This window comes from Nycticebus coucang, chromosome 2 (assembly GCF_027406575.1).
Source record: "Nycticebus coucang isolate mNycCou1 chromosome 2, mNycCou1.pri, whole genome shotgun sequence".
In the NCBI taxonomy this organism is placed as follows: domain Eukaryota; kingdom Metazoa; phylum Chordata; class Mammalia; order Primates; family Lorisidae; genus Nycticebus; species Nycticebus coucang.
In genome coordinates this window covers 125,791,432-125,803,169 of record NC_069781.1, presented here as the reverse complement: position 1 = coordinate 125,803,169, position 11,738 = coordinate 125,791,432, and the positions used below count along the sequence as shown (strand labels likewise).

At 37.9% G+C, this 11,738-nt stretch overlaps 1 non-coding gene across 1 annotated transcript; it reads left to right on the top strand.

The window, feature by feature from the left end:
• Positions 1-9,388: 9,388 nt before the first annotated feature.
• Positions 9,389-9,495, top strand: LOC128580002 (U6 spliceosomal RNA). Its single transcript, XR_008378367.1, has one exon. It is a non-coding gene; the product is annotated as a U6 spliceosomal RNA (small nuclear RNA).
• Positions 9,496-11,738: the final 2,243 nt, after the last annotated feature.

The window sequence follows — 11,738 nt, the reverse complement described above, 5'->3', positions numbered from 1 at the left end:
AATGTACATGACACAGCCATCTAACTTCTCAATGTTTACCCCCCAAAAATAATAACTTAATTATTTCACAGAATGAATTTCATAAGTATATTTCATGTGTATTATTCATGAATGAATCTCAAGATATTCAGTATCAAGTAAAAAAAAATCAAATCAAATGTCACAAATAATGTATAATCCCTCATGTGAAATTCTGGGAAAGTCAGAACTGTTAGGTGTAATCTTGGTGGTTGCCCATGTCTAGAATTCAAAGGCAGGAATTAATGCAAAGAGCATGAAGAAGCTCTCCTGTGGGGGATGGAAATGTTCTGGAACTTGACTGTGATGGTGGGCATATGACAGTTCAATTCACAGTTACATTCACCAGATGTAAACTTAAAACCTGCCAATTTTGGAATTTGAAAATTGTGCCTTGGGCAGCGCCTGTGGCTCAAGGAGTAGGGCGCCGGTCCCATATGCCGGAGGTGGCGGGTTCAAACCCAGCCCCGGCCAAAAACCACACACACACACAAAAAAAGAAAATTGTGCCTTAATGATGATAAAAAAATAAATTCTTACAACTATTTAAGAAATTATTACAGCCCTTAGTGATTCCCAGACTATACCTGCTGTCTTTTTTCATTGTGAAGGTTTTGGAGTTCAGATCCTGGCTTGAATAAAGAAGGAACTAAGGAAATTTCACTCTGAAATAGGAGTCGATGGTATAAAGAGCATTTTAAATTGAAGGCCACACAAGGTCAAGAATCACTGGAGGAGGCTTTCCCTCTATCTGTATAAACTAGCCTGGCCTGATCAGAAGATTAAAGGGGATAACTGACTCCCTGTTTACCTAAAAATTTTTCAGGAATGAGGATCAGGAATATAGGTAAATTTGGCCCAAATCATTTGGTCATAAACACCTGTCTTCCAGGTTAATCTACAAGTCAATTGATTTCTCCCCCACCCAGTTGTCCTCCCTGGCAACCTCCTTAGCAGCCATTTAGGCCCCTATATTCCTCAATTTCCCCCTCGCCTATGAAAGGCCTGTATAAAGATGTCTGAACTCCTTTGGGAAATTGGGTGAAATTTCCTTAGCTCCTTCACTAATTTCTCCAGGTCACATAGTAAATAAATCCTTTCTTCCCTTAATTGTGAGTTGATCTTTCTGCAAACTTTCAGGGGGAAAGGGCAAGTTCCCCTTATCCCCTACAAAAGCCAGCCATGAGACAACACTATGGCAGGAGGAAGAGAGGGTTGCACTCTCTGAGGCAGAGCCTCCCATCTCTGGGATACTAAACTTCTTCTATTCCCCTAAATTTGAATCTGAAGGCTAACTTCTATATATGCAATCCTCAGTTGCCTCAGAACTCCTTGTATAGAAGGGTTCTCTTTTTAATTATCATTTTCAGGTATTCCATGGGTAGCTTACCTTCATAATTCCTTTTGAGAGCACATGTAGTGAAAATGACGTGGAGTCAAGCAGGCTAGAGCCAACGTGCCTCAGCTGATCCGGTGGGTCTAGGTCCTATATAACCTTCACCTCATGGCTCCAATCCTTGTTGTTTTGCAAATTCAGCTTTAATCTAAAAGTGTATATCTTGAGTAGTTGAGAGCAATTGATTTAGGAGATTAACTTTTGAATTAGAAAAGTTTTTTTGGATCATGGGTTCTGTCAATTATTGTTTATTGTGGGTCATGAGCTATGCCAATTATTGTTTAAGGTAAGGGTTAATTATCATTGTTTAAGATAAGGATTCACATGGTTTTTGCTTTGAACTTTAATGTATAAAACGGGTTTTGGAAATGAAAGACTAGAACAGTCTTACAGAGGATACTCTCAATGTTCTCCAGAATTGCTGGCCTTCTGATAACAAAGATCGGTGGACCTAATCTTGTTCTCTGCTTATTGGCTGACAATGCAGCTGAACCTTCTTGGCCCAGGAACCTTTTCTATACTGAAACAACACGTGGGTTGAAAAATTAACACTGCTAATGAATTTGACTATTTCTTAAAGGTAAATGCAATTTGCCAAGTACACTTATTTCCCACACATTTTATCTGTGACTTCCACCCTCTATTCTTTTCACGGAGAGCTCGTAGTTAACTATTGCTGATGTTGGAAGCTCAGAAGCAATTCTGATTGAAGGAACACCATTTCAATTAAATGAATAATCAAATTCAAAATGTTATTGGAATAATTTGAGTTCTTAAATTAAGCACACGGAATTTTTTTCCCCCGCAAGTAGGCTATAAATTACATTTTCCGCTATTTGGCAGTAAACGGGTAATTAATATCTCAACTTTTCCTTCTCAATGTTGATTTAAAAAAATAAAATTAAATAAGCACAGAACATAAATCAGCACAGCTATCCCAGATTAGATGTGATTGCCCATCTCCTGTTTACCCTGTTTTCTCTGGAGTGGGTGCTTCCGTTTTAGAGTTCAGCCTGCACCAAGGAGAGGATGTTACACCCAAGACAAAAATTTACATCACTGAAACTTCAGTAACATAACAAAAATCCTATTAAATAATTAGTATATATAGCTCTAAAAAATTAGTATGCATATCTCTAAATATACAAATAATTTTATGTAGAGATGGCATCTGCCATTTATTATATTACTTTCATCATGACTGTCTTAACCATTGGAATAAAATCACTTATGGAGAACTGAAATGTTACTCTCTAGATTATACTTTTTAAATGTTACGTTATTTGGGTATAAAGAACCATTAAATGTTATTTTACAGTAGTCATGACAGGATTTTGTGTGCCAGTTATTCTTGTAAGGGCCTTATTTATAATGATTTAAGTTTTATAATAACCCTAGGAGGATGTTACTTTTACTATTTCCATTTAATACATGCTAAACCTGTGAAAAGAAGGCCCACGACTGGTACAAGCTCACTGAGCCGAAATGAAACATGGTCTGCCTCTCACCAGAGCCACAGACCTAGACCAGAGTGCTGTTACTGGAGGAAGAGGGTTCATGGGGATAAGTCACCAATCTTTGTTATCAGAAGGCCAGCAATTCTGGAGAACAGTGAGAGTAGCCCATGAAAGGCGAGAGCAGAGGCACCCAGAGAGAAGACTGGAGTGGAGCTGTTCAGACCAGGTTTATTGAAAGGGGAGGGTGCCTCCTGGGCAGTACAAAGGTGGTGTCTGGACCTGGGGGCAGTCAGAGACCCCTTTTATATGGGGACTAGGAGGTGGGAAAATTCAACAGCCTATGGAAAAGTAGGGTCTTTTGGCACAATCTTTGAGGTGGGCTAACCAGATCCTTTTGACTCATTTGTCTTAAGAGAGGGGGTTCAGTATGTAGGGCTGAGTTAGGTCCCCCAACAACCTCTCTAAGACCGTTCTGTTCTTCCATTTCTAAAACCACAGTTTTATACATAAAAGTTCAAAGCAAGAACTGTACTAACCCTTAAACAATAGTAATGAACACTTAACAGTAATTGCCATTACCCATGACCTATAATAAACAACTGACAAAACCCATGACCCGTACAAGGACATTCTAATTCAAAAGTTAATCTCTTAAATCAATCACCCTAAACCACTCAGATGTACACCTTCAGGTTAAAGCTGAATTTACGAAACAACAAGAATGGGAGACACGCAGGGCCTCAACCAACCAGACGAGCTGAATGGGATTGGCCCCAGCCTGATGGACCCCATCTTATTCTCACTACATGCTCCTCAGTGCCAGACCACCCCCTGCCCACAGTGTGCATTCACCATTGCAAGTTTATACTGAAATGAGTCTTCTATTTCCTAGGTACAATACAATTCTGATGCCAACTATTGGGAGATGAGTCAACTTTCATAAGTTCGGGGCAGAATCCCTCCTAAGATTGCCCTCATTCAGGCACAAACCTCAAGCTCAGAAGTTCCCAGGATGCACACACTTCTGACCAACTGACTTAAAAACTGGGGGATTTCCAGTACCCTTGAAGCTCGAACTGTCCTGGAATGACTCACAGTGCTCAGGAAAGAACCAGACTTATAATTACAGTTTTGTCATAACTGATACAAATCAAGACCAGCCAAGTGAAGAGATGCACATTTCCAGCCGGGAAGCACCAGGTTCTCACGATGCCTCACCCTCCCAGCACACTGATGGGTGACTGTTAACCAGGGGAGCACACCTGACCTCTGCAGTCCAAAGTCTTTCTTTGGCTTTCATTCCATGGGAGCACCTGATTTAACCATCAGGTTCATGATTGAGCTCAATTTTCAGGCTGGCTTCTCTAGAGTTCAGGCAGTCAGGCTGATGATATCAGGTGGCTTAAAGCCCAACCATCCAATGACATTTTTGTTTTTTTTGACCTGGCCAGCCCTCACCCTAAAGCAGTGGTTCTCAACCTTTCTAATGCCACGGCCCTTTAATACAGTTCCTGTGGGTCGTGACCCACAGATCGAGAACCACTGCCCTAAAGCATTCAGGTGCTCAAAGTATGTCACTTCAATCCCTTCATTAGCATAAACTCAGGTCTGGTCTAGGGGGGTTATCATGAATAACAAAGACATTCCAGAAATTCTAAGAGTTCAGTCTCAGTCTTAGTAACTGGCGCAAAGACTGTGCAAGTTATTATACAACAGTGGATCGATCAATCCAGTGAACACTGGCTGCCTCTGTCTTTCTTTAGCATTCCTTGAGAGGCCACACCTCAGAATCACCCTGTGAGCTCCAGAAGCACATCTTGTTTCCTGCCAAACCAGCTAAGAAGTGGCTTTCAACAGGAGTAGATAAAATCTCCCACTCTTAGGGTGAGCCCAAGCATGAGACCCAGGACAGAAATCAAAAAGCTATTTCTCCCTCTCTTTCACCCTCTGCATTTCTGTTTTTGGAAGCAACCCTCTCCGGTCTCCTAAACACATGTCCCAGTGCTGGGACTGATGCTGCACCCATGTGCCCACTGGCTACTTCTTCTGTCAATGGAAAAGAAGCCATAAGCCATACTCTGTGAAATAATTTCAAAGAGGTTTATTCTGAGCAAATTTGAGGACCACGACCCAGAGTCATGCCCAAGAAGCTTTGAGCATGTTTACTCACTGTGATTGGGTTATAGTTTTGTTTTATACATTTTAATGAGAAAGGAATTACAGGTAAAGTCACAAATTAATACAGGTACGACATGCATTGATTTGACATGAGAAGGTGACACATCTCCAAGCAGATCCCACAGGTTATAGGTGGTTTTAAAGATTCTTCAATTGACAATTGGCTAAAAGTGTTAGGCTCTAACAAACCTGACTCCTAGTCAGCAAAAAGGGAAGGCTTGAGCTAAGATAAGAGTCCATTAGTCACTTAAAGTAGTTTGCTGTTTATATGGAGGACCCGAAGGTGCGTCTTGCATGCCCTTAGGTTTCTTGTGTGTATGGAGGACCCGCAGGTGTGTCTTGCATACTCTTAGTTAAGTTGTGACTATGGAGGATCCGCAGGTGCATCTTGCATATCCTTAGGTTTTTTGTGTATATGGAGGACCCGCAGGTGTGTCTTGCATGCCCTTAGGTTTGTTGTGTCTATGGAGGACCCACAAGTGTGTCTTGCATGCCATGAGGCCAGTTAATACGTCACAAAGCACATCACCAAGGAGTGAGGGGACATGATGAGACTTGTCTTATCTCCTTTCTCATGGATAGCAGCTCAGTTTTAGGGGATCCCTTTGGCCCTGAGGGTATCTAGTTTGTCAGCTCTTAGGGGGAAGTCTTGTGATATTATTTTAGTTCACACTTTCTAAGGCTTGAATTTGTGTTCTGCCAACTTCCATAGCTCCAGTAACTATTTGGTGCTGCCTAATTTTGACTTATTTTCAGCATTTACATATCTTTCAAAATTAAGATACAATAATTAGTTCAAAGAAATGTGCCATAGCCACTGGCATACTCACCACCAAACTAATTTTAGTGTCTCAACGACACCCCTGTATCTCTTATATGCCACTCTGCTCTTTCCTAATCAAATCAAAGAATTGTAATTCTGCTCTGGAAGTGGTAGAAGGAAACACCTGTTTCTTCTAAAACCTCTCTTCATTTTGAAATCATCTAACATATTACCTTACAATCACACTCCTCAGTTATACGTACTTATCAAAATATTACTAACACAAAACAAAATCAGCAATAGTCATAGTTTGTAGATATAACTAGCTCTATTTTATTGTCTTCCAGGTCTTTTGATAAAGAAACTCTTCTGGGATGTAAAGGCATTTTAACACCAGTTTAAACTGGTTATTTTATCTTTGACTTCTCCATCTTTTCACTTCCTTATTAAGTTAATGTACATTTATTCCATGGAGTTAAGAAAGTAGCATAATAAACACTGTCCTTGACCCTGAACTGATATAGTTGGGGTGAAAAGTAGAATCATGGATTAGTACAGTTGAAGGGGATTTTAAAATTCACCTTCTTCAGTATTATGGCTAAGGTAGAAATAGTGTAAAACATCTCTTTCATCTATTCGCAGTTTGAGCACTTACAATCAATTTTGATCCTGTTTTCTCAAAAAGTGTACAAAAACTGAGTTCCCTTCTCTGTCACACTCCATGCTTTAGAAAGCAAAAGAATATTATTGTCACGGTGTGCTGGTTTATGCCTGTAATCCCAGGTTTAGAGAAGTGAGGGGTGGAGCATCCTTTGAAGCCAGACTGAACAACATAGTGAGATTTTGTCTACTCAAATTTTAAAAAATTAGTTGGGCATGGTCGCACACATCTGTATCCCCAGCTACTTGGGAGGCTGAGGTGGGAGAATTGGTGGAACCCGGGAGTTTGAGATGTAGTGAATAATAAAGAGGCCACTGCACTCCAGCCTGGGCGACAGAGTGAGAACCTGACTCAATATACCTGGTCACTATGAAAGTATAGAGATAGACCATGTTATGGCTCATTATTTCATTTCCAAGAAACACAGTCAACAGCATCCTTTCTGATTCACCCCTCTAAGTTTCAACTAGCTCAGCTTATTGAAATTGCTGAGAGGGCTTTATTTGTTTCCGTCTGCACAGATTTCATGTTTCTTGATTTTGGTGTATCTCAAATCTTTCATAATAACCCATATATATGCATGCATATCCACACACAGAGAGCCCCCAAAATGTGTACACATTTTAAAAAAGGAAAAAAATATTATAAATTTGTAATATTCAAGTCACCTTTGACTTCTGCAATTACAAGAGGTGCTCAAGGTAACTTGTATTTACTTTTTATTATTGGTATAATAATCATCAGCCCACAGAACATACTCCAAATTCAAACACATCCTAGGCCACAAATCTAACCTCAGCAAATTTAAAAAAATAGAAATTATTCCTTGCATCTTCTCAGACAATCATGGAATAAAAGTTGAATTCAATAACAACAGGAACCTGCATACCCATACAAGAACATGGAAGCTAAATAACCTTATGATGAAGGATAGATGGGTTATAGACGAGATTAAGAAGGAAATCACCAAATTTTTGGAACAAAACAACAATCAAGACATGAATTATCAGAACCTATGGGATACTGCAAAGGAAATTTATACCACTGCAAACCTTCCTCAAGAAAACAGAAAGAGAGGAAGTTAATAATTTAATGGGAAATCTCAAGCAACTGGAGAAGGAAGAACATTCTAACCCCAAACCCAGCAGAAGAAAAGAAATAACCAAAATCAGAGCAGAATTAAAGGGAATCGAAAACAAAAGAATTATACAACAGATCAATAAATCCAAAAGTTGGTTTTTTGAAAAGGTTAATAAAATAGATAAACCTTTGGCCAACCTAACCAGGAAAAAAAGAGTAAAATCTCTAATTTCATCAATCAGAAATGGTAACAAGGAAATAACAACAGACCCCTCAGAAATTCAAAAAATCCTTAACGAATATTATAAGAAACTTTACTCTCAGAAATATGAAAATCTGAAAGAAATTGACCAATACTAGGAAATACGCCACCTACCAAGACTTAGCCAGAACAAAGTGGAAATGTTGAACAGGCCTATATCAAGTTCTGAAATAGCATCAACTATACAAAATCTCCCTAAAAAGAAAAGCCCAGGACCAGATGGCTTTACGTCAGAATTCTACCAAACCTTTAAAGAAGAACTAGTACCTATATTACTAAACCTCTTGCAAAATATAGAAAAAGAAGGAATACTACCCAATACATTCCATGAAGCAAAAGTTACCTTGATCCCTAAACCAGGGAAAAACCCAACAAGAAAAGAAAATTATAGACCAATATGACTAATGACTATTAATGCAAAAATACTCAATAAGATCATAAAAAAAGAATCCAACAACACATCAAAAAAATTATACACCATGACCAAGTGGGATTTATCCCAGGGTCTCAAGGCTGGTTCAGTATATGTAAATCTATAAATATAATTCAGCACATAAACAAACTAAAAAATAAACACCATATAATTCTCTCAATTGATGCAGAAAATGCTTTTGATAATATCTAGCATCCCTTCATGATCAGAAAACTTAAAAAAATTGGTATAGAAGGGACATTTCTTAAACTAATAGAGGCCATCTACAGCAAACCCACAGCCAATATCGTATTGAAGGGAGCTAAATTAAAATCATTTCCACTTAGATCAGGAACCAGGCAAGGTTGCCACTGTCTCCATTGCTCTTTAACATTGTAATGGTAGTTTTAGCCATTGCAATTAGGGAAGAAAAGGCGATCAAGGGTATCTGCATAGAGTCAGAAGAGATCAAACTTTCACTCTTCACAGATGACATGATCGTATATCTAGAAAACACTAGGGATTCTACTACAAAACTTTTAGAAGTGATCAAGGATTACAGCAATGCCTCAGGCGACAAAATCATACCCATAAATCTGTAACCTTTATATATACCAACAATAGCCAAGCCAAAAAAAACAGTCAAGAACTCTATTCCTTTCACAGTAGTGCCAAAGAAGATGAAATATTTGGGAGTTTATCTAACAAAGGATGTGAAAGATCTCTATAAAGAGAACTATGAAATTTTAAGAAAAGAAATAGCTGAAGATGTTAGCAAATGGAAAAACATACCATGCTCATGGCTGGGAAGAATCAACATTGTTAAAATGTCTATACTACCCCAAGCAATATATAATTTTAATGCAATTCCTATAAAAGCTCCATTGTCATATTTTAAAGATCTTGAAAAAATAATACTTCATTTTCTATGGAATCAGAAAAAACCTCTAATAGCCAAAACGTTACTTAGAAATAAAAAGAAAGGAGAAATCACGCTACCAGACCTGAGACTGTACTATAAATCGATAGTGATCAAAACAGCATGGTACTGGCACAAAAACAGAGAAGTAGATGTCTGGAACAGAATAGAGAACCAAGAGATGAATCCAGCTACTTACTGTTATTTGATCTTTGACAAGCCAATTAAAAACATTCAGTGGGGTGATCGCTTTGGCAGCACATATACTAAAATTGGAACGATACAGAGAAGATTAGCATGGCCCCTGCGCAAGGATGACACACAAATTCGTGAAGCGTTCCATATTAAAAAAAAAAAAAAAAAAAATTCAGTGGGAAAAAGATTCCCTATTTAACAAATGGTGGTGGGTGAACTGGCTAGTGATCTGTAAAAGACTGAAACTAGGCCCACACCTTTCACCGTTAACTAAGATAGACTCTCACTGGATAAAAGATTTAAACTTAAGACATGGAACTATAAAAATACTTGAAGAAAGTGCAGGGGAAACTCTTGAAGGAATCAGCCTGGGTGAATATTTTATGAGGAGGACTCCCCAGGCAATTGAAGCAGTATCAAAAATACATTACTGGGACCTGATCAAACTTAAAAGCTTCTGCACAGCCAAGAACATAGTAAACAAAGCAAGCAGACAGCCCTGAGAATGGGAGAAAATATTTGCAAGTTATACCTCCGATAAAGGTTTGATAACCAGAATCCACAGAGAACTCAAACGTATTAGCAAGAAAAGAACAAGTGATCCCATCTCAGGGTGGGCAAGGGACTTGAAGAGAAACTTCTCTAAAGAAGACAGACGCATGATCTACAGGCACATGAAAGAAAGCTCATCATCCTTAATCATCAGAGAAATGCAAATCAAAACTACTTTGAGATACCACCTAACCCCAGTAAGAGTAGCCCATATAACAAAATCCCAAAACCAGAGATGTTGGCGTGGATGCGGAGAAAAATGGCACACTTCTACACTGCTTGTGGGAATGCTCACTAATACGTTCCTTCTGGAAGGATGTTTGGAGAATACTTAGAGACCTAAAAATAGACCTGCCATTCAATCCTATAATTCCTTTACTAGGTATATACCCAGAAGACCAAAAATCACAATATAACAAAGACATCTGTACCAGAATGTTCATTGCAGCCCAATTCATAATTGCTAAGTCATGGAAGAAGCCCAAGTGCCCATCGATCCACAAATGGACTAGCAAATTGTGGTACATGTATACCATGGAATACTATGCAGCCTTAAAGAAAGATGGAGACTTTATCTCTTTCATGCTTACATGGATGGAGCTGGAACATATTCTTCTTAGCAAAGTATCTCAGGAATGGAAGAAAAAAGTATCCAAATGTACTCAGCCCTACTATGAAGCAAATTTATAGTTTTCATATGAAGGCTATAACCCAACTATAGCACAAGAATATGGGGAAAGGGCCAAGGGAGGGGAAGGGAGGGGGGAAGTCAGGGTGGAGAGAGGGTAATGGGTGGGGCCACACCTATGGTGCATCTTAGAATGGGTACAGGCAAAACCTACTAAATGCAGAATACAAATGTCTACATACAATAACTAAGAAAATGCCATGAAGGCTACGTTGAACAGTTTGGTGAGAATATTTCAGACCGTATATGAAACCAGCACATTGTACCCCTTGATTGCACAAATGTACACAGCTATGATTTAACAATAAATAAATAAGTAAAACATAAAAAAGAGTATTAAGAGTAAAAAAAATACATATATATGTAATATCTATATAAATAGAGTATATGAATGAATAAAAACAGCTAGTGGCAGGTTAAAAAAAAATTCTGGTATTGATGAATGGTATCCTAAAAATTCAAAATGATTGGAAACTTTGAATTAAGAAGTTTTTGCAAATTGAGGAATAATCAAACATGACTATATATACCAAACACACACTCATTTACCTTCTGTAATTATACATTTAAGAAATGTAAGCAAGGAGGAAATGGGTTATCACTGAGATTTACATAAATGTGAAAGAAAACCAAAGTGATACTCAGTCAATGGACTATTAAAGATTACCCATTGATTATGACAATTTCTGACAATTTTTGAAATTAGGCTGATGGAGTATGGACAGGTATAAAGTTAATATAAAAAAGAATATTGAGATTTATTGTAACTAATAGTATTACTACATGTTTACAGGATCTTCAAAAAACTCATCCTTAGTGTATGTCCTCTATGCTTCTGATTTATATATGACAATCATAATGATACAAATAACAGCAAATATTTTTAAATGTGAAATATGTGTCAGACAAGAACTGTTCATGTCATATTAATAAAACTATAAAAATACCCTAAAGATTACATGTAAATGGTAAAGTATTAAATAAAACAATGTTTGTGTTAAAAAAAAAAAGAAAACAATTAAATATAATGTATACAAAATGCCTAGTGGAATGCAAAGTACATAAAGATAAACAGTTGGGATTTTTACTCCAGATGTGATTTATACGATTTTTACTCCAGATGTGATTTTTAAGACTAAAACTAAGTCTATTTGTTG